At 44.9% G+C, this 22,420-nt stretch overlaps 1 long non-coding RNA gene across 4 annotated transcripts in view; it reads left to right on the top strand.

Annotated features, from left to right (window-relative positions):
• The window catches only part of LOC139049437 (uncharacterized), a 70,600-nt gene that overhangs the window by 41,559 nt on the left and 6,621 nt on the right, over positions 1-22,420 (top strand). For 3 of the 4 annotated variants that reach the window (XR_011508253.1, XR_011508252.1, XR_011508250.1), the window contains 3 exons: positions 8,609-8,746; positions 12,048-12,127; positions 18,970-20,098. This is a non-coding gene — a long non-coding RNA (uncharacterized lncRNA). Of the gene's footprint in view, positions 1-8,608; positions 8,747-12,047; positions 12,128-18,969; positions 20,099-22,420 lie in introns of those variants that run through there. The other variant, XR_011508254.1, reaches the window with a different exon arrangement.

Below are 22,420 nucleotides of genomic sequence, written 5' to 3'. Positions count from 1 at the left end.
GAGCACATGCTGGGCTTCATCTTCCCTCGTACTTCCTGATGGTTCTAGGTTAGATGTGTTGTAGTGCGCATATTAGCTGTGCCACTGTAAGCGTGGCCTGTCCATGTCATCTCCGCTCGGTCTTCCCAAGTTCTTCTCCTCCCAAGGCCTCATAAATATGAAATGCAGCCGAAATTTGATAACTTCCAGAAAAACTCATTTTTAGTATTGCAAGGCCTAGCGTAATGAACATTGATACTACTGTTGTTGTGTAAAACCGGTTTCAATTAGAAGGATAAACGAGCGAAGTAAAAGACGTGCAGAAAATACATGTTGTGTTATTCCTATGATATACTAACATGTGCTTACTTTTCATAGAAAACAATACAAAATTAAGTGGGCATTCACAGCTACTAAGACAGTTTCGATTTAATGAAAATGGAAATGAGGATGGACTGTGGGGAAACTAAGAGTTAGAAAAAAAAACGAAATGCTCGAATCTATGTCGTTCCGAGCATTTGCTACTTGACAGACACTGAAGCTACATGAGAAATTTCTCACTCCCTTCGAAACTGCCGAGAAGCTGACCAAGACTTTAAAAAAAAAACTTCACTATGACTATTGAAATCCCTTCGTTAGATACGAACCCATATACATGTTTCCGTATATCCCACTTTAAGACTTTTAGGCCGTCTATTATATCTGACGCATATTCTTGCACGCTCGGCCAAATATGCAGACGTCGGTGTCTGGGTGTACTATTCGGTGTGTGTGCTTCTAACGAGACACGCAAAATCAGACACATAAGCGCAAGCGCCACAGCTAACTGAATAACAAAATATTAAAGTATGTTGAAAATTGAAGGTTATGTTGGGGTGGGGGGGGGGGGGGGAGGATGGCAAGCGTTGTATGTAAATTTCCTGTTAGCGCTTGCAACGGGGAAAACACTTTGAGTATTGTTTTGCAGCCGAAGCAAAGCAAAAAAGCTGAATTGGGGTAATTGTGGAAAAAACTCTTGTCTCGGTGATTTGTTAGCCCCAAGTTGAGAAAAAGAAATGCATGTAAACGAATAGCACTCCTAGCGGCGGTATGCTAGCTTGAAGCAGGCCCGGTTTCTATATAAACGCACCATTTCTTTTGTGAATAAGCACTGGCAAAGTGCTTCAGCCAGTATTGTCCATCGAAACTATAGACATGGTATTCTGCTGGCTCAGTAACCATATATACGCACTGCTTTTCCTCGCGGCCGAAATGCTGCTCGGAATTGCGAGCAAGTTTGAAGCATAGGAGCGTGTTAGCAGTGTTCAAACATGGATGCATTTTTCCATCAAGAAACAGAGTTATTGAAAGGAATACAGTTTGGAGTAGATTCTTCTTGTCAGTTTATTAAAAAACAGCGTATCTCAGTAGGATTAAATGGTCGTTCTAAGAATAATGTCTCGGTAACCTAGCCATAATAGCAAACTCAACATCACTGGTGAAAGCCTGCTGCAGAGCCGCCGCGCTCCTTTGGGCAATGACCATGTGCTTTTTAATGAACAGTGACTGAGATAAGGTGATTGAAGTAGACTTGAGAACACCAGTGTAGTGTCGGAGCACCACGGTGCTTGTTCGCAAAAAAAAAGCACTCCTCAGCTGACTGATTCTCTTCACGTTTGGCTCTACGTCACTGCTTGCGCCATCATATCGGGGGCTTCAGTTATTATCACAGCGTGCGGTGCACCCACAGAGCGCCGGATTTCTCTAAATGATCCTAATTGCAGTGTGTATGTTGCTCAGATATCTGCGTCGTTGGATATTGTGTCTTGATCCTGCAATTTCACTCGTTTCGGCAGTTTCTGTTTTTCCCGTAGGAAACGGTGCTCTATGGGGGCTGGCGTCTCACTCGGAGCGCAATTTTTTAACAATAATTTGTACAGAAAACAAAGATATTTGTATTTGCTGTACGGGCAAGTTCCCACTGCATCTTCCAGGCTTGAACGTGTCTTTCATTGGGTGAAAGCATTTTCTCTATCATGAAAAAATCTTGCAGTAGTTAAACCGCAATACGAATCTCTGTAGACTTCCATAAATATTAATGAACGGAAGGTTACCCCATGCAAAAAATCGAATTAAGAAATAATGAAACCGCATAGGAAATGAAGTAGAAATGAACCAACTTGCGGTGGTTTTACGGGCCAGAATTGAGAAGTCGATGACAAATTACGCTTTCGTAGAAAACTCAGAAATAATGTCGGTCATAGAGGAAAAAGCTTTGACGGGTACCTGAATTCCCGTGCACGAGCGTTTTGACGTCATCTCTCCGTCGAAACGCAGCCGCTTCTTCTTCATCCTGAGCGACGGAATACAATAGCTGCTCACTCAGGGCGACGGATGAACATCGCAGCAGGCAGCAAGAAAGATGTGGCTAAAATCTACCTCCCGTTGAAATGTATTTTTTGTCACGACCGTTGTTCGACTAAAAACTCCAGATATCTGCTTATACATGAATTGAATAATCCGACCAAAGCGCCCAACAGAGACAGTTGCAGAAACGCTTCAAAGCTATTTCCAAAGCCACATTTAGAAACTTGATGTAATACATAGAACAAAATACTTATTCATGCGCCAGAATTATTCCTCTTTCTTGAAAACCAGGATTGTGGTGACGTACTTTATCGGTTTACTCGAACAATCGAATGTCTCCAGTCTTCATTCCAGAAAAAAAAACGTATGCCATAAATAAATACTCAGAGCAGAGTGCAGTCGATAAGGCACTCTCGCTTGGAATGAACTTGTAAGCCCTAAAACCACATTTAAAAGCTTGTTCGAAGTCTTTTATTAAAAAGAATCGAAATGGAAGGATTAAAAAAAAAATAACTCACATAGCTGCACGATCCCAAAAACATAGACACTACTCCATAGGGCAAACGTCGATGCGAAGCTTTAACCAGTTTCACTCTCAGAGTTTTCTTACGAATAAAAAAAAGCTTAGTCACTACGCCATGAATGGACGGATGAGTAAAACATAAAGGCAATATCACTATAAAGGCAGTATCGCATTCATTCTATGCCTGGATATTCCTCTCTGCAAAATCCGTTTGCCACTTCTGAGCTACCATTTGCGTCATTGTCGCTTTGCGTACACTGCATTTCATTCTGTGCCTCCTAGAAAATATGACACATTCTGCTAGCGCGCGCCGGCACACTCGAACACACAGAACGCAAGACGTGCATGTTGCATTTTTTGAGGCTTGTGCTATTTGACCATCTTTCTTTTGTTCTAGCTGTAATCAAGCTGCACTTCACTGCTACAAAAACAGGTCCATACTTTCTTATTATTGTTCACAATGTCTGAGAAGGCTGCCTAGAAATTACTGAAATGCTTGTTCATCTGTCTTTTCTGGCGCGCAACCCCAAGACGACCTCTCCGCCTTCTTTCAAGTGATTTCTCTCTCTCACACTTTCTCCCTCATTTCGCAAAATTTTATTACGCTACAAAAAGCGCACCATAAGCTTCCGGTCCTTCTTGCGAACCGAAGCCGTTTTATGCCAAACTCTACACTTCTTAGTGTAGAGTACCTAAAATATAGGCAAAGCGCTTCTATCTGCCTGGATCGTGGCGTAGGAAGCGTGAAAAGCCTCAACAATAACAGTCCTGGAGGTATGGGGAATAAAAGGTTTCTTCAAAACCTAAGTGCATTCGAGCGCTCTTTTAATTCGTATAATGTAAGATATGCATGCAAGACAAAGGCCACTGTTAGCCTAATTTTACGCAGGTGCTCTTTTTTTTGTTTTGTTTTCTCAAATATCCGCGTACTCGACAGGTGATCTGTCTAAACGCATACGATCCAAGGGGGTCCAAAAGAAGCACAGGCTCCCAGGCTGGGATGGGTGAGGAGCGGGGACGTTTTTGTGCCAGATGAGGCAACATAACGGCAAAGTGATTGTACCCTTGGGTCCTAAATGGCGAGTGAGGAACGCAGCATAAGGGAGGAGCACTGGCAATGAAGCATGAGGAAACGCCACGCTTGGGCGAAATGCCTCGCTCACGGGGATTCGGCGGAGCACCGTGCCGTCACACCGGTGAGATGAGCCTATTATGACGAGAGCGTCAGCGCAGCAGAATGCGCGTGACGCACACGCCCGAGGGGATAATACGACCTCGCTTCTTCGAACCGCGATGGCGTGTGACGTAGGTTGTCGACACGAGACCGCCACAAGAACTGTAGCACCACTGTTGCTGGGCGGATATCAGTCGAAAGGCAATGGCGAGAACAAGCAAGTAGTCTAGCGGCGACCTGCACATTCGAAAGGATCGGGAACGTCACGGAAGCACTGATGCACAAAATTGGGACTTGATGTGAAGTTACGAAGATTAGATGAAATGCAGGAAAGCTGTTTTTAAGACGTTACACAATTGTTGATGTTCTTTGTCTGCGTCGAGTTAAGAACGACGTTTATAAGGTAGAAAGTTGTTAATGCTCTTTCAAAGAGTATCGGTATGTATTTAGGCGTATTGAACTACGTTTACAATGCAAAAGATATGTCGTAGTGACCTTACTGTGACATTCTGGGGTATCGATGCATCTCTGCAACTAACGCCTTTTCACCTGATGTTGCCGCAACTTGGAGGTTTCTTAGTTTTCGGTTGTTCTTATTACGTACAGTGCTTAAGTGATCATTGTAGATGATTCGGGCTTAAGTGATTATTGTAGATCAGTGCTTACGTGATCATTGTAAATGATTCGGGCCTGTTTTTTTTTTCTGATCAAGATCCTTGGCTGATCTTGAGATTGTTTTGTCCGTCAATTGCTAAAAGGTAAATTTTGTGGCTATATACAGGGTCAATTCGCATTTTATTTTGCACAAGTTCGACTAGGCATCAGACTTCATTTTATTCATTTCACTCGCTACACCTTTACCACCTAATGAAACGACTCGCAGAAGCATCAAACTATTTAATTCAGTGTAAAAAGAAAGCAGTTGTAGAATGTCACAGGCCTGCGCGGCATACGCAGCACAGTCACAGCCTAAAATGAAGCTCCACAGCAGCTCCATTTCTGGCATCACGCACTACGGGGTACTCGTGGCGAAGTCTCTTCGCGTCGTTTTCACGAGAACGATGTGAACTGCCCGGCCGGCGTCGACAGTGAAATTCGGCTTGTGCTGGGGCTTGTCCTGCTCTCTGCACAGCGGTCTGTTGAGCCACATGTTTCCTAGTTGCAGTCGCACGCGTAGCTCTACGACTAGCTTCTTGAGCAGCGGTTCGTACCTTGCGAGGAGGCGCTATAACGCGTACTGAACACTAAACACAGGTATCCAGACTACATGGCACACATGTCACATCCCTTGACCAGTGGCATGATACGTTCCTGTTGTTCCCCTTCGATACGGGGTGGTCACAAATAGTCACCTAGCCTGCTTGAATCCACCAGGTCGAGCTACATGCAGCATGAAACTGCTATAAGCAACTGCTACATTACATAGCGGGACACCTGGTGGAATATAGCGAAGCTGCACTGCAAGCTTTGTACGTATCGATGGTTCGCGTCGCGCACGTCACACCGCTTGTCAAATGACACGATACGATGCTAATGTTGATGAGTTGAGCGCATTCCCTTTGAAACGGGACGGGGACAAACAGTCACCTCGCCTGCTTGAAACAATCAGGAATGACATACATGTTTTTCATTGTATCAATATTTACACATCTCCACAATCTTTCTCTTCTTCAAGACTGTTCAAGCTACCTTGTACCGCTACTTATGCAACAGGTACATGGAGTGCCACCTGATGCAATAATATGCAACTGCAATTCAAAGGGCACTACGCGCTGCGCATATCGCATCGCAAGGCAAGCGGCTGAATACGATCCTAATGGTGGTGATGACCACGGTGATTTAGTGGCATCCCCTTTGAAACGCGTTGGTGACATAGCCACCAAGCAAGCTTCATCTATTCAGGTACACAACATATATTTTTTTTCTAGAATTCTCGTATACATCCCCTTAAATTTCTTTCTTTCTCAAAACTTCTTCACCTACCTTGTAGCGCCCCTTGTGCATCTGCTACATGGCGTTCTACCTGGTCTAACAATATGCAACTGCAATGCGAAATGTGGACGCACTTATGCTACGCCGCATGCATGTCACAACGCGCGTCTCGCGTGCTGGAATGGGTTTATAGGGTTTTTTCCCCGCTGCATTTTAGCAAGCGCTAGCATGGCTCAATGGTAGAGTAGCTGACTCCCGCGCGGTATACCCGGGCTCGGTACACGCGGGAACAGTTTTTTTTTCTTAATTCCCGGCGATAGCTGCTACGACACTGGACACCGGCGGCTGCGGCGGCGGCGCTGGTGGTCGTGGTGGTGGTGCTGGTGGTGGTGGTGGGGGCAGCGGACAGCTTCGCCAACCGTAGTGGCTATTGTAATGAGCCCATAACGACTTATGCTGTAAACATTGTGCAAGGACCAATAGTGCAGCAGCGGCCGTAGAATACACTAATTGCACACATTTCTTTTTAACGATAACGGTAAGCATCCACTCAAGATTTGACAATGTATGCCATGTGCGCGCCAGTCCATTCTTATTCTTCTGTAACTGTCCTTCTCATGCTCAGGGTCCCCTGTGAATAATTTACCTAAGTAAACGTACTCCTTCACAGACTCTAGAGGCTGACTGTCGATTCTGAACACTTGTTCCCTTCCCGGGCTATTCGTGATTATCGTTGTCATCTGCATATTAATCTTCAACCTAGTCCTTACACCCTCTCTGGTAAAGTCCTCAATCATTTATTGTAACTCGTCAATAGTGTTGCTGAAAAGGACAATGTCGTCTGCAAATCGAACGTTGCTATTTGTTGCACTTTTTTAAACTGCATAAGAGTTTGAAAAATTGACTGTACCGAATAGAACATGTTTTAACCCTTCAGTTTAATTGCTCGATGAGGGGGCCATTACTTCCATGAGAAATAAATATTCCTGAATGAATAACTAGAATAATTATGCGAAATATTTTTATATATTTACAATACGGCACACATCTTAATACACGAATTGTAGCTAGTGAGTTTTCAAGACATATTGACGTGGAAATAAATCTGAGGATTGCACCAGTTTAGAGATGAGCGTTGTCAAACTTGCCATAAAAATGCGCTGGTGTTGCACTGATTTTTTCATGAAACCGCTGTTTCTTTTTTATTGAAGGCTAAATGTAACTGGAACGCCAACGTATTTCGTCGGAAACTGTGAGAGTTAAGATCTCAAAGCTGTTGCAATCCGGAGTTTTGTTCTTAGTGGATACGCCTCGTGAACTCACCGGTTATAACAAGTAGTTGAAAACATGCGCGCTAAATTATTTAACTAAACTTTAATTAGTGTCCTTTATGGTAATTATTCAAATAATGGCCCCTATAATGTAAAACTATTCCAATCTTCCTATATTCTTATCTCCCGACCTCAAATTTCCGTAACCACCCACGGAAGCGTCCGGCGGTGACTCGCAGAGTTGTCTGAGCTGTCCAGTCAAACGCTGTCCTCGTTTATTGGAGGTCACGTTTGCTTGCTCTGAAAGCGAATAGCCTACTTTTACAGGCTTTTCTATTCTAATTGCGTGACAAGACACGACGAGCACGCAGAAGCCGAACAGGTTTCGGTGGGGGCCGAGATAGGTCAGTCAAACGAGATAACCGGATAAGGAGGCTGATGCTGGCGTGTCGGGTTGGCCGACTTCCCCTTGCTTTAGCTTGCGATAGCTGGTGGAAAACCGCGGTGGCGCGCAAAGGAAGCTTAAACTCTCGCTAAACCGGAACTTCAGCGAAGATTAATCGGCAGAGCGATGCCGTATACTTGCCGAAAGAGCTCCACAACGTCACACTGCCACGTAGAAATCTTTATTATGCGCAAGATAATACGCTCTTCCTGGCAACTCGACGCCGCCAAGCTTCTCGTTTACGAGCCACACATGAGATCATGCACTAAACTATGCTTCAGAACGTATGGGTGATGATCGTGTTTGACTTGATGTTCCTTCCGAGCCAGAAGCCGCCCCCTAGTGCCTCAAAATTGGGCAAAAAGTCAAAGAAAGCTTCACTCTAATGGTCGTATTGCGCTGAATTGGGCCAGCTTGCGGGCCACTACAACCACCTCTTTGACGGTAATAGTTCAAGTGCTGTGCTTCCGCAAACCATCACGCAATACAGCAGCAAGCACGTAGCACCCATGATTTACAATGTTTACGAAAAAACAAGCGCCGATTCGAAATTTCTCTCTCTAGTCCTCGAACTGAATACTTGCACCACTAATATATTTTGCATAAGACTTTCTGGTCGCATTGATTCAAGCTGTCTGCGCTCCACTCAGAAGAAGAGAGAGGGAAAAACTCTTTCCTCGTACTAATCGCCAGAAGGAAGATGTACATAGACACGCAGTGAACATCGCTTAATGTAAATCGCAATGCGCGGCTTTAAGTTTGCATTGCAATCTGCAGTGACGACTTCTCGGGATAATCAGATCACTAGGAATCACAGACAGAAAAGAACCAGAAAATAGACACCACTCGCGCGATTATATGGAAAATCAACTCTTTTCAACTTTACTGCAGCTTTAAGCAGTACTATCTTGGTTTTCATGGAAGCACTTTGTTTACAGGAGAATATTTATATACCAAAAACATCATGGAAATTTCCACGCAACGTTTGTGAAGAGCGACCGGAGATGAAGAAGCACCATAGCACATATAAACAGCGAGCACTGATAACAAGGTGATTGAGCGTTACCCGTTCCAAGGTAAAGTCTTACTACTGGATATTTGTTTGTGAAGAGTGCCCCCTGTTTCGGCGAAGAGTTAAAAATATTTGACAACCAGCACTAAGAGTCTTGGAAGTGGTTCATAAACAAAGGAAAATTATGAGTCCTACTATGGCGGTACCGCATACGCAGAAAGGTGCCAATACTATTCGGAGGAAAACCTCATATCAAGGTGGGAGCTTCGGCTGTTTGATGATTGATGCTAAACTTGCAAGATAAATTAAGAACAGCGCAGAGGCAAAGTGACAAGCAGAACAAGTGTTAGGCTTGTTTTGCTCGTTTCTTACCTCTGTTCGGTAGGTAACGCGCTTTTGCGAGTTTACGAGTTCTAGTAGCAGTAATATAAGAAATTATTTTGGCCACATCCAGCAGCAACCTAAGGGTGCTTGAACCTGCGTTCCAGTGACCGCGTCACTAATTTTTCGGCACTGTCATTTTACAAGTAGACTTACTAACTAACGCTCGCACGGCAAGCTGCACATTCACATGTGAGAGGGAATATTTGGCCTACAATTTTGAACTGGCGTATTGGTCACAGTTAAGTCAGTAGACAAAATAGATTTTTGTATTGCGAAAGAACATACCCATTCAAAGCTTTCTCTCTTTTATTACGAATCACGGCGATGACAGCAGTCACTTCAATTTTTTGACGAGTGATGTAGGCCTGAGGGCCTAAACCTAATCGTACATTTGATTTGCCGCTTTCGAGCGCTCGAGAACACTCTTGCAGTGTGCTTTGCATCGACAAAATCTAGCGCTAGAAATGCATTCACCTGCATTATTGAGCACTCTGAGCTCGAACAGGATACGTTCTAAGACCGAATAGCCATAATGAGAAATACAGCAGAGATTCGGTCACGTGAAGAGAAGTGTTTTCTTGTTGTTGTTGTTCTAGTAGTAGTAGTAGTAGTAGTAGTAGTAGTAGAAGTAGTAGTAGTAGTAGTAGTAGTAGTAGTAGTAGTAGTAGTAGTAGTAGTAGTAGTAGTGGTTGATGTAGTTGTAGTTCTTGTTGTTGTCGTGGCGTTTGCTGCAGCCGTTCAGGCAGGATTTGTGTGATTGCTCACCTTGAGTGTCCACCTGCATGTCCAGTATGTAGCAGCCGAGACATGTTCCCTTTCGGAGCTTTCAGCTCTTTTGGCAAGTGGCAAACGAAACAGCTACGGGCGGTTTACATTAGCTCTGAGAGACACCGTGATCTGCACCATTTGAGTCTGAGTTATGAAAAGCAAAAATCATTCAAAAACACATTTAGGGGCGCCGCCTTGACGACAGGTTTATGTATTTCGGTGCTCCTATACATCGGGTAGTATTTAAATATTTAGCCAAGGTTCATTAGTGCCTCTTTGTGCTAAGTGGTTAGCATCACTTACATTTAGTGCCTTGTCAAAATCCGTGCAAATCAATACAAGTGCGACATTGGGCAAATAACCTAACCGTGTAGTGTGGCAACCTGATACGCGAAACCAAGCCTAACAACTGTAATGCGGTTGACCGCATAAGCCCACAGGCATTTTGGGGAAGTACTGTATTCATCCAGAAGAATCGGTGAACTGGGTGCGTGCACAGGAACAGGGAATACAAGAATACGTGCATGTATTCACCAGTCATATTTAGTGGAAGGCTCAGTGCGTTTCTTGAATTTTGTGGCTGCTCACAACCAGGCAGAACAAAATTTTGTGTCTTTGTTGCAGCAACACACGCGAAAACCGCTACAGAGTAGGCGCCGCTCACTTCTGTTGCGTCGAAAGTATTTAGGAGGTTCGAAGAATTCCGGGCGATAATCTCGGTGATCTGAAAAAGTTAGTCAGGAGGCGAAAGTAAAAAAAAAAAACAAAGTAATACGCTTGCGAAAAAGTTTCTAGTCGCCCGCGCATAACTTTGTGCGGGCAAAGTTTCGTGGGGCCGTCGCCCAAAACACAAACACACACTCACACACAAAAACACTGCTCCACCATACGGGTCTGCTGGTGACACAGTAGACAGCAAGAGGCAGATGTGTGCAGAGTGCCGCAACAGAGGAAAGGAATGGCAAGAGAGAACTAGCGGTACGTCCAAATATTTACTTCCGATTCTACCGGGAGTTTGAAGTGCCCACTTCTCAACGCACGCCACTTTCTTAGGATCGCAAAGGAAGAGGCGCCCTGTGGTTGGGTGAGAAACTAGCAGGAAGAAAACACTTCGGGAAAACTTTCATCATGAACAGTCAATTATTCTTTTGCTGCAAAACTTCGCAAGATACAGGATGTGTGAGTGAACTAGAAGGCTAAAAACACAAATCTATGCGTTACCCATGGGTGTACTGATCGAATCCCACTTTCCTTCTTTCTCTTTGTCTTAAGTCATCGCGGCACTCACTAGATTAACCCTGTTTAATTGTGTACCATAAGGTAGCATATTCTCTATGCTTCTATACTAGGATTTATCTCTGCGTGCGGCTCCAATTTTTTTACCACCTTTGCTTGTTTCAAGCTTTTCTTCGGAACTAAGGCGTGTGCAATTGTGTATGGTGATTACTTTGTGAAAACTGATAACCTCGTATCACTAAGCTATTCGCACATTTTGGTTCGACGATACTATTAATAACGCGTTACTAATAACACGTTAACCTTAATAATACCACGATACTAATAAAACTAATAATAATAAAGCAGGAAGGTTCTTCCTCCACTCATGGGGCGTTCCCAGATTATGCATCCACGATATTCACATCAACATCAAACAAACCAATCACGAGGGCGGGAAGCCGCACTCTTCATGAGCGCCCGAGATTGTCATTCCTAACGAGGCTGAATGGTTTCCCAAAAGTCAACTTCACTTCCTTGAAATTATGACTGTCAATCTTCACGCCTGCATTTGAGTTCTTCAAATTACGGTTGTTTATATTTTTCCTATGTAACCAAATGACGTGCATTTACGCTATATTTTGGCGTACTAAAGAGCAATATGATCTCGAAATATGAAAAAAAAAATATTTAAGAGCATTCAAAGCTTTTACCCATATTAGTTTGTGTAAACATGATAACGAAAGCGAAAGGGAGAAAGGGCAACATCGTTGTTTTAACGGCTTTCGTTGGCAATTCTGCATGTAACCTTTCAGTGGTCGCTCTTCTACGATACTATGGTCCTTAAACGAGTTCACAGCAATAGAGGACATATTGCTTAACCGTCTCTATGACATGACGTATTCTTTCGTCCTACCAAGTATAGCAGAGCAGTTTCTTGTTGTAGCAGCTGATGCAACAGTCAGTCACTCATACTTCTCCCGTTGGTTCTTTCAAAGTGGGTGCTTGAAAGCGATACTCAACGGCAGGCAATTCTTCCTGATGGACGAACCTTTTACCTGGCGGTCCAATGCCTACAGTTAAGTCCAGCTTTCAACACTTTTGGCTTATAGCACATATTTTGGAGGACCGCTAAGTAATGTGGGCACCTCGAATAAAAGTAAGTAATTAAAATACTTTATTTCCAGCAGTCTCTTGTAAAGGTCTATAAGTGAGCGAAATGCTGAAATTAGGCTGTTTATATGCAAACTCGCTTACTCAATATTTTCGTGAAAATGAAGGACCAATTATTGCTAAACGTACACGCCCGTTCATCTTACATGGTACCGTGGCATTTTGATATCAGCAAACTTGAGAAAGTGGCATCGGGATGCAATAACTATCAGAATAATTGTTATGAAATTTAAACCATGTCCATTAGCAATCGGTCACTCAACATAAGCGAGATTGCTATTCGCCTGCATTTCTCCAAACATCTCCAAAGATTGATGCACTGGTAATTTAATTTCGCCGCTATAAGATCGTTCTCAAGATGTCCCTCCGCGCAGGGTGTGACTACTGCGTCTCGAATATTATTTAATGTCCTCGCCAATTACATAGTGATAGGTGTTGTCCAATAACATGGCACGCTTTACGCAAATGGTTTTCTACATTCTAAAACGCAAATACACCAGTACCAGCCAGGAGGTATATGTTTTACTAGTGGATGACTTCATCCATCAGTACGTATTCGATGACCAACGACTATGCTCACGGCTCTTGTTTGGAGTTGTGATTGTTTATATTTCTGAGCGCCGTCTGACCCCAAAAAAATGAGTTCGATTTTTATTCCTTTCTCTTGGTAGAAGAATCTGTTATTCTTCGCAGTCACCAAGACATGAAAATTTCGGGAAATTACATTATGCCTTAGTATCTTCTGCCGAGTGAATTCGCTGAAACGGAAGGACAGTTAATATTGGGGAAGTCGCTCGTTCACAACTTAAGAATTCTCCGAGCTATATAGTCGAACGCCTAAACGCTCCCTTCTCACTTACAATGTCGGACCACTGCGCGATTCGCCTCTCGTCGCAAAATATGCACACACAAACAAATAAAACGAAAGCGGGAAGATTTAATTCCGTGTTTTTGGACGCTACTAAGATTATCGCGAACTCGAGAACCAAGGCAGGCACACAGAGCGTAAATTTCTCGTGGCTCCAGCTCTCCCCGTCGCCTTGAAGCGATCGTGGCACAGAAGTTGTGCACCGTTGCGCACGTTTTATGAGAAACGCGCCCGAATATTCTAAGCGTACCCACCGAGGACACATTCCCGTATGCGCAGTCTGCGAGGAGACGTCTCTCGGGAACGAAATTAATCTTCTGGGATGCGAAAGTTTCCTTCATCAACGCCGACGCGCACGTAGCGAGAGAAACGCTTCCGCTTACGCCTTCCGAGGTAAAGGTAAGTTTATTCCGTTCGCAAGAAAACGTGTTTCTCTTCCCTGTCCGAGTCAGCGGCGAAACACACCAGCTTCGCATGACTTGCCCCAATAACGCCTCGCGCAGTTAGAGCCGCTGGGTACATAACTGCGCTCAACGTTTTTTTTTCTCCCGGACAGCCCTTATAATCTCGAATGTATGCAACATTTTAAAACGCTTGTTTACTTAAAGAAACTTGAGCGTCCTGCCTACGCAGTAGTGCAGGCGCATTAATGCATTTCTGCACTTCGACGCCCAGGCCGCACAGTAACTTTCGCTGAGACCAAGAACGCAGTGTAATGCTGCAGTGACATACCCTTGGTGTGCTAATTTCGAGCACTACAGTAGGCACGTGACTACGCTTGACGAAGGTTTTGCGTTAGAAGACTAGCCGTGCTGCGCAAATACCGGTTGCCGTTTACCCACTCAATCTGTACAATATATGAACACGGATACGAAAGCATGCGTTTAAACAACGAGAAGTCACGCACTGACAGTTTGGTGCATCTTCCGTGGTCTAAACAAGTTCGAACGCCAGATCGCACGTTCCAAGATATCAAAGCAATGATATTAGAGTCAGCTTTATATATCATGAGAAGCCAAGAAACAAAGACACAAAGGAAAACATCGGCGAAATTACTCGTACCTAATCAATGAAATAAAGAAAAGATAAATCAGTGGAAATGAAGGTGGACGAAGAAACAACTTGCCGCAGGTGGGGAACAATCCCACGTCTTCGCACAACACGTGCGATCATCGCACGCGTTATGCCATGTGCCGCCTGCGGCAAGGTGTTTTTTCATGCACTTTCATTTCAGCTGATTTACCTTTTCTTTATTTCATTTATTAAGTACTAGTAATTTTGCCTATCTTTTCCTTAGTGTTTTTGTTTGCTGGCTTCTCGTGATATGATTAATAAAAATCGGGCCCCTCGGATAACCCTATTTCTTCTCGTTCTCTCTCTCTCTCCATATATATATATATATATATATATATATATATATATATATATATATATATATATTGTAAGGAAGATAACGAACATGCGCGCTGGGTCAGCAGCATCGGCAGCATCAAGCGCGCAGCAGAAGCTCGTGCTCGGGGACTGTGCTCGGTGCATCGTAGAACCGGCGGCCGCTGCGAACCCTAATAAACCTCCTTTATAATTGGTGGAGGTGCGGGGTAACGTTCCAGTCTACCATCCTGGAACTCCGTTCTCGGACGCTACCCTCTGCCATGCCGGACGCCGACCAGCAGACTCTTCTATCGCCACCCGTCCCTTGCGCTGGCACCATTCGCCAGCGGGAGCCTCCCATCTTCAGCGGAACCGACGACAACGACGTTGAAGAGTGGCTGTCGTCCTACGAACGGGTGAGCGTTCACAACAAATGGAACGACTCGGACAAGCTGGCTTACGTCTCATTATACCTCGCGGGCGTGGCCAGTCTCTGGTTCACAAACAATGAGAGGAATATCCGAACGTGGTCGGCGCTCAAGACGTCCATCACAGAAGTATTTGACCGACCCGCCGTCAGGAAACTCCGAGCCGAGCAGCGTTTGCGTACACGCGCACAGGACACGGGTGAGACATTCACCAGCTACATAGAAGACGTTCTCGATTTCTGCAGGCGCGTGAACGCTGCCATGACGGAAGCGGAAAAGATCAAGCACGTCATGAAGGGAATCGACGATGACGCGTTCCAAATGCTTCTGGCCAAGGACCCGCGCACTGTTGGCGACGTCATCAGCTTGTGCCAGAGCTATGATGAATTGCGTAAGCAGCGAGCCCTGACAAGGCGACATCCCACGCCAAATGCGGCATCCCTCTGCAGCCTTACCACCGGCCCAGAACACGCCTCCCTGATAACGCAAATCAAGGATTTCGTTCGCGAAGAAGTGGCATGACAGCTATCTCTGGTGTCCGTCACTCAGGAGTCTGCCAGCACTTTGCCGTCTTCATATCCGTAACGTGATCCATGAAGAGGTCGCGGAAGCACTGCCGGCTGTTCACCAGCAGGATGTCGTGACTACACCAGTCACTTATGCTACGGTTGCTGCAATGGCCCCTCGCAGTGTGCCCGTGCGTCACTTCCAGCAGCCTCTGCACCGCCCTCCCCCTCCCGTCCCCTGGACCACCACTGCCGTCGCTAACCCGTGGCGTACGCCGGACAATCGCCCTTTATGCTTCGCATGTAGGTGTCCCGGTCATGTCGCAAGGTTCTGCCGCCGCCGATCGCAGGCGTTCGACCACGATCGCCGAGCGCCCTATGTGCCGCCTGATGCAAATGCGCCTTACGAACCCTTCGGCCCACCTCCAGCTCGCTCCCCGACTGATCGCCGTCCTCGCTTCGAACGCCTCCCGTCACCCTCCCCACGTCGTCGATCGCTTTCCCCTATGCGTCACCCACAGACGAGCGGTACCACGGAACGCTTTAGTCGAACTCTTGGTGACATGCTCGCCATGTATGTTTCACCTGATCACTCTAATTGGGACCTCGTTCTTCCGTTTGTCACCTATGCCTACAACACCGCGACTCAGGCCACTACCGGATTCTCACCCTTTTACCTTCTTTACGGCCGTCATCCTTCACACACAATCGACACTATTCTGCCCTACCGGCCAGACCCATCCGAATGCCTGCCGATCTCGGAAGCCGCCAGACACGCCGAGGAATGTCGCCAGCTGGCCCGCCGATTCACCTCGGACGACCAGAACCGTCAAAAGGCCCTTCACGATGCCCAGAACTCGACTCCCACTTTTCTCCCGGGCGCTCTCGTCTGGTTGTTAGTGCCACACCGCACGCCTGGGCTCGCTTCAAAACTCCTTCCGAAGTACGACGGGCCATACCGCGTTCTCGAGAGAACATCACCCGTGAATTACCTGATTGAGCCGCTAACGCCGCCGTCCGACATGCGGCGTCGTAACCGCGAAGTCATTCACGTTCAGCGTCTGAAGCCGTATCACGATTCTACCATCCTTCCAGAAACCTAAGTCTCCAGGATGGCTCCTTTATTTCCGCGGGGCCATTTTAAGGAAGATAACGAACATGCGCGCTGGGTCAGCAGCATCGGCAGCATCAAGCGCGCAGCAGAAGCGCGAGCTCGGGGACTGTGCTCGGTGCATCGTAGAACCGGCGGCCGCTGCGAACCCTAATAAACCTCCTTTATAATATATATATATATATATATATATATATATATATATATATATATATATATATATAGAGAGAGAGAGAGAGAGAGAGAGAGCAGAGCGTTCTGGTTATTAGGCTTGAGAATTAAATCCACATAAGTGGCGGAAGCCATCGATTACCGTGTTGCTGGGAAAGTAAAGTTGTGCCTGCTGGTCGGTTGATTGGCTAGATATTACCAGAGTTTCACTAGATTCCCTATCACTAGATGCTAGATCGAAATTTCGCATGGTCGCTGCAGACTTAATGCGCACAACGCTCGTGGATGGAAGAATTTGCAAAAAGGCACCTTTGCTAGGTCCGAGCATATATGGCCTGCCTCTTGATCTCCAGTGCCATTGCTTACGTCACGTCTGCTGTAAATATTCAGTAATCATTTCGTAACCATCTTAGTTATGTTGTTCTAGGGCCATATTTATTCAGGATGGTTCCCCGCTTTACTTATTTTTTTTTCTTTTTGTCGCGCACTTTGCTGATTGTCTAACCACGCCAATAGTAGGAGACACGCCTTTCTGCGAGTAAAAGACAGCCGAAAAAAAATCTAATTTCATCCGCACTACTGCCACTGTTTTTTTTTCTAGTTTGTTGTGTCAGGGGAGTCATCATTAGTTGATCATACATTCCCAACCGGCGCAAGAGTTGAGAGCGATGTCATGTCCACAGTTATACTGCAGCCGCAAACTCTCTCTGCCAACGATTTATACGCGCTAACAGGGCAACGCTAGCATACGCAATCTGCACGAGATGTACATGAATTACTTGACGACATGTTCCATTGTGTACCTGCGACATCTCACCACTCATGATACGGCCCAACTAAGAAAATGAATCTCCACGAACACGTAACTTTATGCTTTTTCTTCTTCTAGAATCATCCCCAACTGAAAATATAGCCTGCAGTACACGCTCAAGAAAAAAAATAAATACGCGTTTGACTCTGAAAGGAAGTAATGCTATAGTTCGATACAGGGCGCAACAGTAGACCTGTGTGACAATGAGAAACCTGCTGCATATGGCGAAATACTTTCAATTGAGGATACCGTTCAGTACAACATCCAAATTCAGAATACCAAAAATAGAAACCCATCATTTCTGAGAAAACTGACGTGGAAGTAAAGTATTTGCTGTGCGCCACCCCATCGTATCCTGTTAGTTAGCGACCTTCTCTTCCAAGCGCATCTTTGTTATCGTAAAGTTGGTTCCTTTCAAAGCCCACCAGACTGTTACCAAAATCTATACACGCACCAGTCCATTAAGTGCCGGGTGCATGTTATTGGTTTTTTATCTTCCGTGGTAAACATAGGCCTAAAAGATGGTGATGAGTATGGTTAAGTTAAATTTAGTGGTTACTTCCTTTGTGCAATCATGATAGGGACCAGCCGGAGCTGTGATATCATCGGTCTCTGCCTACTGACGGGCACATTTCGTTAATGAACGTTGCGTCTGCTTCCAGGGTGAATTACTTGCATGAAAGAAAAATGTTTCGCCAGTCAGCCGAGAAAGCCGAAACTTCAGCGCCCCGTGACAACCACGTGCTCCTTTTACATGCGGATTGGTGGAACCACATCACAAAAAAATATCGTTGCTTGTACTGCGTGACCAGGGACACGACAATGGTCTAAGTCTACGGGACACGAGCGAAAAGTGTCAGCAGAAGTAACCAACTACCGCGTTCCTGTCCATCGTTTTCAATTTGTCGAGAAATATGTAAACAAAGGACAACATAAAAAACAGCACAACAAATTATTATGCACTGCAGAAACTTTGTAATATTATATAATGTTCAGTGCACAGTGAGTTCCACCGGCCCATTAGCCCACAGTCAAGAAAAACATAAAAATGTCAATAGGCCTAGAACAGCTCCACAGTAGTGAGAAATCACAGCGGGCAGCTGCTAGAATTTCCACTTGTCCAATCGCCAACTGACTGCTTACGACGAAACAAGGTTTAACAAAACTGGTATTCCAAGCATGCAGGTCCAGCTGCTGCGCCTCTAATTGCGCTGGCCTGACTCTGCCTGGAGATCGCGACATTTTTCTTTGTCTTTCACTGAAGAAATTAGTGCCCCAGGAGTCTGCGCAATAGTGAACGCGACAATAAGCATCGTGGGCAAAAAGCTGGGGAAAAAATTTAATATCTCTCTGGCGCTTCGTTCTTTACCTTGCGTGGTTGAGAATTCTTTATATTATCCTTTTATTTTATTAAGTTGTACAAACGGCCTCCTTCAAATGCAACAGCAGTAATTTATTATGCGACACTTTTTATTTTTCAGCTTGCTGCACAAGACTCACGCTTCAGAGGTTTCTGCGCAAGCATTGGTAATATGGTACATGTTATTGCAAAACTAATACAGCGCATTTCGAAAGAGAACGGCTTCACTTCTAAGCCAACCAGGGAAGAGAATCTGATTTATCAATTACGCATCGTTTGACCCACCGCGGCAGTGCAATGGCACTGGGCATCTCCGGCCTGGTATAGGTGCTGTGATTTCCATTTCAGGCTGCAGGAGGTATATTCCGACGGGAGTGGAATTCAAAACACTCATCTAAGAAATTTATAGAGCACACAACGAAATATACTTCGATATACAAATAATTTGTATTGATAAGCTATGATAATACAAGGAATCAGGTACAAATGAGTTATAATATGCTCCAGAAATACAGCTATGCTGATCAATAGCGCAGAAGGACATGTTCCGAGGCTGGTTGGTGCGTGCGCGATGACATGATGAAGCGCAAGAGCACAACCACTAAGGAGAGAGGCACAGAACACGTAATAATATAGTTCGTGAAAGAAAAGAAAAATCCTGAAATCGATTGGGTATGTTCATGGCTTTAATGTTAGGTGTGGCCTAACCTTTTTTTTTTCTTTGCGCCTTATTGCCCTAAAACATGCTGGTCAAAATGAGTTCGGGGCCATCCACTCAGGTGTGTCTCTTATAGTGAGCGCGTTTCTTTATGAACTCAAACTCGAGTATGCAAACATCAGTCCCACTTTGCATTATGCTCAGTGCGTTAGCGCTACGGTCTTTCTCTGAGGATCGCATTGCACTGTGTTATTTTTGAAAGCTACCCTTCATTAAGATATCGTAGTATGGCCTATGTATTATGAAGACATGAGCTGTGCGTCCATGGAAAATGCTTTTCTCTTTTTTTTTCTTTTCTCTCTTTCTTTTTTTTTTTGCTGGCTACCGATTGCCATGAGCTTGAGAAGCAGAATGAGCTGGAAATGTTAGGTAACATCTATTGTACTTCCCCGAACCATGTTGTCACGCCGTCATGCATGTCTCCCAGCTGTTCCACCTTAATCGTTACAAAGACATCTCCATTGTTTCGAGACACATTTTGCAAATCTCCCTTAAAACAGCAGGAGCAAGGCACTTTACGGTATTTATACATTGCGAGCACCATGTCCTTCACATGAAGATATGTTCAGCTTGACACATGGTCATATACGTCACAGGCACACGTCGTCCACGACGTTTTTGTTAGACTAAAGACATCCGAGGGTACTTATGTGTTATTTTAGTAAAAATGTTTTACCGCATACGTAAATTTCGCGTACAAAAACGGGTCCCGCTTAACATTTTCATAACTTCTAAAATTTTTAGTAAAGCTGGGTAGCGTGTCTGCGCATTTCTTCACAGAGGGGTGCGGTATATATATAGCTGCAATATTCTCGCACAAGCGCTGAATGAGAGAGAGAGAGAGGGAGAAATAAAGTTTAGAAACGCAGGGAGGTGAAATAGTAGTTTTGTTGACTACCCTGCACGGGGGGAAAGGATAAGACAATTGACAAACGGAAAGTAATACAAACAAAATAGGCGCACTCTGCATTCTACCTTTGGCGAACAAAGCGCATGTATGTGCCTCGTAAAGTTCTCCAGCAGAACACAGGACATGCCATAAAAATATTTAAGCGCGAATTCAGCACCACTTACTAGTACGCAACAGGATACTAGGAATATGATGATTGTGACATCTCGACAACTATGCACGCCTACAATACGGGCGACCCCGCACGCTGATTTATCAACGAGGCATTTCTACACTTCGTATCTCTTACTAAGCTTGCGATTTCGTTCACATTGGGATGTGTGGCATACGCTAAGCGCACTTGCAGTTTTCCGTTCGATACGTTTAAAGTGGGTGAAGTCCGCCTAAAGAACTCTAAAGGAATGCACGACAGATGGTGGGATACAGCCTTAGCGTTTCAGCGCAGGAGCCAATAGTGCTCTAACCGCTAGGCCACGTTCGCACTAATGCTACCTTAGAGCGAATGCCGCCCTTTAAAACGCCTTAAGCCTACGGGCCGTGCTAGTTTTCCGCATTTCTCGCTCGCGGCTGCTATGGTTTCGTCACGCCGCCTACGCCAGCACTAGCTTTGGTATCAGCCCATATTTTACGTCAGACAATAGGCCTGTATAACGTCCACCCATAATATTGTCGCAATAAAAACTACTTCGCTCGTCTTTCACATTTCGTGGAAACGAGCACCGCAACTGCGTCAAGTCGATTGGAGTGCTGGTTCAAACAAACAAACGTAACCACACTTTTTTTTTGTTTCCCACCAAAACATCAAATATCTGTAAGACGGATTCAAGTGCATGGGGAAGGGTGTAAAATTCTTCCGCTTTATGGTCACACTTTGCACAAATAGTATGCTGCGTATGGCTCTTAAAAAAATACTTGCGGGTGCTACATACCTTTCTTCGACGGTCAAATTTTGCTGACAACTTCTTATGATGGCAAACAGGCAAGAGAATGTCTGTGAGGGACAACTGGACACCGAGAGTCCACTGGCTGAAACGGGTGCTCAGTGCAAGGGAAAACAGTGCCCGTTCTAGTGTGCAGAAAGCATGCCACGGAAAAGCACCTGAAGAACGAGATCGTCAAATTCTCAGACGCAGCTTCCCCCTCGGGTTGAGCGACACAATTTATTTCACGGTGCATTCTAGGGAAAGTAAGCAGCATTTCTCCGCTTAGAGTGTCTGCGTCAAAGAAGAAAAGAAAAATGACTGCGAATCATGCAGCTCCTGTAAAGATGCATAATGATTGCTGTTTTTCATGTTACTTGTATATGCCGAATGCAGCTGCATGCCTCGCACCATTTGAGATGTATGTTTTTTTTATTTTATGAAAGCAGTGGAACCTTCGAACTTCTCAAAAATGTGTAATTTTTGGTACATGGTAGTTGCACCGTGGAACATGGTAGTTATACCGTGGGGACTGCCAGCGGGTCGCAGGATTTTTTTTTTTTTTGAATGAGCCGGAGTGCATCGTTATTTGTTCAATGACACTGCCATCATCGTCTACCTCATTTGGAAATGTTTAGTTTGTCGTTCGCTTCACTTTTTCCGGTTCTATGAAATAATGGTCTCCTATTAATGAGAATAACAGTTTGCTGCTGAATAGTGACGCGCCGAAGCTCACCTGGTTCAAAACTAAAAAAAAAAGGAAACGGTGCTTGTGTAAGCTCCTTTATTCGTCCTTTGTCGACGGCGTCGTAACTTGCATGTGGGGATTCGATTTCTTTAAACTTACCATGTTAACAAGAAGGAGCAAAGAATGGCAGATTTGCTGAGTCGGGTCTACGGTGCAATTGTTTACAAGATTGCCGCTAATAAATGCTATTAGGACCATTTGCACAACTGTAAACGAAAGAGGATGTTCTAGACGCTATCTGAGACGTAGAAGGTTGCAGTCTCTCTTTTTTTTTGC

This window comes from Dermacentor albipictus, chromosome 9, assembly GCF_038994185.2.
Source record: "Dermacentor albipictus isolate Rhodes 1998 colony chromosome 9, USDA_Dalb.pri_finalv2, whole genome shotgun sequence".
Taxonomy (NCBI): Eukaryota; Metazoa; Arthropoda; class Arachnida; order Ixodida; family Ixodidae; genus Dermacentor; species Dermacentor albipictus.
Note: the sequence above shows the minus strand (reverse complement) of the source record. Positions and strands in the feature narration are given on the sequence as shown.